At 36.0% G+C, this 4751-nt stretch overlaps 1 non-coding gene across 1 annotated transcript; it reads left to right on the top strand.

Moving 5' to 3' along the window:
- The first annotated feature begins 4391 nt into the window (after window positions 1–4391).
- Window positions 4392–4464, top strand: TRNAM-CAU. The gene has a single exon. It is a non-coding gene; the product is annotated as a tRNA-Met (tRNA).
- The last annotated feature ends 287 nt before the right edge of the window (window positions 4465–4751 follow it).

Raw genomic sequence — 4751 nt, 5'->3', positions numbered from 1 at the left:
TTCCAGTCTTTAGCTTTAAAGGGAGTCTAACTCTAGCTGGGATACCAAGTCCCCAGAAAACAGATTGCCTCCAGCAACCTCCTTAGCGGCCCTGTCTTTGGCCTGATTTCTTTTTGCCATGCTGGCCACCTGCTTGGGCTTAGCCATGGCCTATATCGAGGCCATTATTTTAGTGACATACTTAATGTTCTTATCTCCTGCTGTCAGAAGACACCTTTTCTTTCAGGTGACACTATGAGCATAAACAACCATAAAAGCATATTTAGAGTCCATATGAATATTTACCTTTTTCCTCTCAGTAACTGCAACTCAGCTTCCTGGGCTGAAGTCCCAGGTGACAGTGACACTACTGTGACCATCGCACATCCAGTCCCTCATGCATAAAGCTGTTCCATCAGTGAAAAAGATTCCAACCTTCCTCTGGCGTTGGCTGATCTGACAGATCCATCCTGCTAGAATACAGTCTCCACGGCCTCTAAACAGTCATGCTGTAAAGACAATAGGGTGACAGGATTGAGAACAGACACAGTCATTCGATAAGTAGCTGTTACTGTCTGGAGGCAGAGAGGACATCATCTCACGATATTCAGTGGCTTTGACGTGTCACTGGCCATGGGATGCCTCTCAGCGTCTATACTAAGACTCTAAGTCTCGTTCTCTGCTTTCCTCCATGCAAGGGCTTTACCATGAGCCCGAAGTCTGGGATCCAGACGCCATTCCTGGGAACCTCAGATAAGCTAGAACAAGTTTACAAATCTGTCCGATTGCAGGCTTTGCAAGTTCCCTGCTAATCTTTCATCAAACAGGGCAGGAGAGCCCTTTTTACAACTTCTAACAGTCCAACAGCACCGTAAAGCCACTTTAATCCCAGGAGCCTCTCATTTAAGTGTTACTAAGTACCATTCAAGTTCCTCAGCCACAGCTTGTCTACAGCTGCCTCTCTGCTGCTTGGCCCCTCCTGCACCGCTCTCTGCCAGGCTCCCTGAGTGACCACAGCGAAGCCAGTGCCCGGTTGGGGCTGCAGGCTGCAGCCAGTGGAAAGAACACCCTGGACTGCTTCTGTCCACGTGGGTTGGCACAGCCGAATCCTCACTCTCAATGTTTCCCAGTGCTCCTGTGGGGATACCAGGAGGCAGGGGGCTCCAGCCCCCTCCTTCACCATCTGAGTCCTGGACTAAAAAAAACAATTTCTCTCCTGGGGGCTTCTTGCTACCTGGAGGCTTTTGTAACTTTTGGGCAATGCTCTTTTTAATGTCCTTCTTTTTTACAAAAAGCACAGTAACTATACATAAATTGTCTTCCTCCGGTTACCGAGTGACCCCTGGCCAAATTGAGTTTTCTGCCTGGTCCTGGGAGTTGAGACCATTCCTAGCCCCGAGTTACAATTTAGTGGGCATGTGACTGAAGAGTTCCAGCTGCACCCTCCCCCGCCCACCTCACAGTGCAGGCAGCACGCAAATAAGTAAGAAGAAATTTTAAAGAATACATTAATTTTCAGGATGCCCCTAACACGTCTTAAGTACCCTGCTCCTGTTCTAGGAAAACACCAAAGACAGATATTTTCTCAGGATTCATCATTGTTAAGAGGAAATCAGATTAAGCAAAACTCAATTTAAGCCAAATAGGAATTCTGCCAACCACAATACACAGTTGCCCTGGGCTGGGATCCCCTGCGGACAGTGGAGAGGTACCCAACAGTATTTTATTCAATACCAACTTTATTTACTGATGCCATAGTTTATACGAATTGAAAATATATTTTTCTGTTCATTTTTATTTTATCTCTGTCTTTCAGTAATGAGTGAAGTAGGCGTAACCTATTCTGATTTGCGATTCCAACGTTCATCCCAGCCGCAGAGATGGCAAAGACCTGAAACAAGTGAAAGCAAAGTTCAGTACTGTTTCAGACTTCTAGGTATGTGTGGGTCTACATTTCCTTATTTCATATTGCATGTAAAAATATACAAAAGTAAGCATTACCGTGCTTACACACAAACCCGAGTGCATGCACACACAATTAAAATGCTTATATTTTACCAATCAAGAGAAATAAACACTTTTCAGGGCAGATTAAGATGTCTTTCCTGTGAAATTTAATAATTTTAACTACATTGCAAACACAAAATCATTTTTCTAATGAGTAAACAACTTGAGATCTAATTACGTTATTGATTATATTCTGTCATTGCATATCTCATACATTCTATTCAATACTATATAATAGAATATTTGGGAAATAGAGAAGTGATAAAATGATCCTCATTATTCTGACACTGCTGTGATTTGCGGATTATTTTTCTTGTTTTCTTGATTCGTGTGTTTGACAGCACAGTGTAGTCAAAGTGTATGTACCTGTCTTGACAAACATACAATGCTATTATTTTATTAGGACATAGGATTATAAGAAGTTTGACTAACTTGCTATCATTTTAAATTTGCTTTATTTCATATTTTCATTGCTGATCATTTACATTTCTCCAGTGTTTTAAATCAATATGTAAAATGACTAGAAGTACATTACATATTAATTTACTAGTTGTATTCTGTCTTATGCTAAATGGGAATTCATGACTTTGGCTAAGATGTATAATTATTTTTAACTAGGGCCTCGACTGCTTTCTTTTCAATTTTTTAAGATTGTTAATTATTACAGTATTATTTACGGTATATACATTTACCATGTGATTTAAAAGGAAGTATTTTCAAATTTTGCTTGATATATTGACAAAAATCTTTTACACTAGACTCTGCCTATAAGATATTCAGAAATTTTATTTTTTTAAGTTCCTAATTAACAGTTCAATTTACCGTTTTATGTGGTTTCCTTTAGATCTGTATGGGAAAAATTTATTAACAAAATTATGATGTGTGGGTATGTGTATATACATGTGTTAAATAACATACTTCACCATTATTCTTGTTTTTCCGTATGTCAAAACAGGGTGGCTTAGAGTTGTTATCCTAAATCTTTTAAATCTCTTTTCACCTAACGATACTTTTTAGTTTTGCACGGTTTATAAAGTGCCCTCGTATATGTGAATCAATAACGAAAATAATTCTACAAGGTAATTTTCATGTTTATACCCAATATGGAAATATAAACAGAGTCATGCTCTGTGTTTTTCTGCCTTTTGTAATTTTGATTAAATTTCTTGAAATACTTTCCTTGATGTATATTGAACTCAGGCACTTACAACTAAGGATTGACACATTTGATAAATGTTCCACTTTGACTTTGTGGAAATAAATTTGTGAATATTTCCCAAAACATTAGTTGAAGATAACTTTTGGCCCTAGATTTCAATTTTTATAAGGTGAAGTTCAATATTTAGTACAGATATATGGTGATTTGTCCATGGCTATAAAGAAAAAATTATAAAAGACAAGGGTAGTTTCTTAAGGGTAAAATTTTTATCATTCTGAAAGTGTTACATAATTTATATGCAAAATGTATTAGTTTCCAAAAAAAGAGAAAGGAAGGAAATAACATTTAACATTTATATCACCAAAAGTAACATAAATAACACTTGGACATATTTCTTTCAAATCATTTTTACATGTAATTATATAAGTACATACACAGAAAATATTAAAATAATGTCATATATATTACTTAAGTAAATTTTCTTATATTTTCATTTAGCAAAATGCAGGTTTACTCTTATTTTCATATGCTACAAAATGCAAATATTCATGTATGCATGCATAAGTATTTATATGCTTAGATATATAGGAAAATTAATATAGGTATTAATTTTGCATTCTGCTTACTACTCTCACTCTTATAGTAGGTTAATTTTTCACATTATTAAAAGATTTCCTAAGATGTAATTAAACTGGCCACATAATATTTCATTATGTGAATTTAATTAACTTTTCTGTTATTTCTGTAATTTCTAAATTAAGCATTTCTTTCCTCATTCTCTTCCTCCTCCTCTCTTTATACTAAATTTTATACACTATATCTGATAATCTTCTTTAGATAGATTAATGGATGCATGAATATTGAGCATTATTTCATATATGTTGTATGCATATCTTTATATATCTTTAAATACTTTTTTATAAAACCTGTTTTAATGACTATATACTCTAGCATCAAATCGATTGATCTTAATTGATGCCATTATTAATATACAGGATTTTCTAACTTTTAGTTTTATAGATAATACAAAATTAACCAGCATCTGAGGCAACATTCTCATTCCTGCTCCGAATCTTAATAGTAAACTAAAGTCAAATAAATCTTTAAATCTATTAGTCTAATTTTAAAATATGATCTCTACAGTGAAATCTTTTGAATAAAATGTCGCAGATTCTTTGCAATGTGCCCACACTTAGCAGACATGATTTTCCAACACAAGTTCCGTGTTCAAGTTAAAACTTCCGTCGCCCTCTTAGCGCAGCCGGCAGCGCGTCAGTCTCATAATCTGAAGGTCCTGAGTTCAAACCTCAGAGAGGGTAGGCTTTTGAAGCTCTCACCCTACACACAAATCAAATGTCCCCCAGACCAAATATCGGAACACAAACGCTGTGCCTTACGTGACAGTACGATAAAAGACTTTAGTTTCACATAGAATTCTAAGCAAGTGGGTATTCATTTCTAATTGCTGTGCTTAATGTAGAAGACGTGCCCTCCTTCGGGAATTATAACACGTTTTATGAAACCTTTCCTAAATTGTTCTGGTTCTCAATGATATATTCAAATATTTGATGTTTTGAAATTATTGCCTATACTTTAATATATTTTT

Source organism: Propithecus coquereli, unplaced genomic scaffold, assembly GCF_000956105.1.
Source record: "Propithecus coquereli isolate 6110/MARCELLA unplaced genomic scaffold, Pcoq_1.0 Scaffold380, whole genome shotgun sequence".
Taxonomy (NCBI): Eukaryota; Metazoa; Chordata; class Mammalia; order Primates; family Indriidae; genus Propithecus; species Propithecus coquereli.
This window is presented reverse-complemented; position numbering and strand designations above follow the sequence as displayed.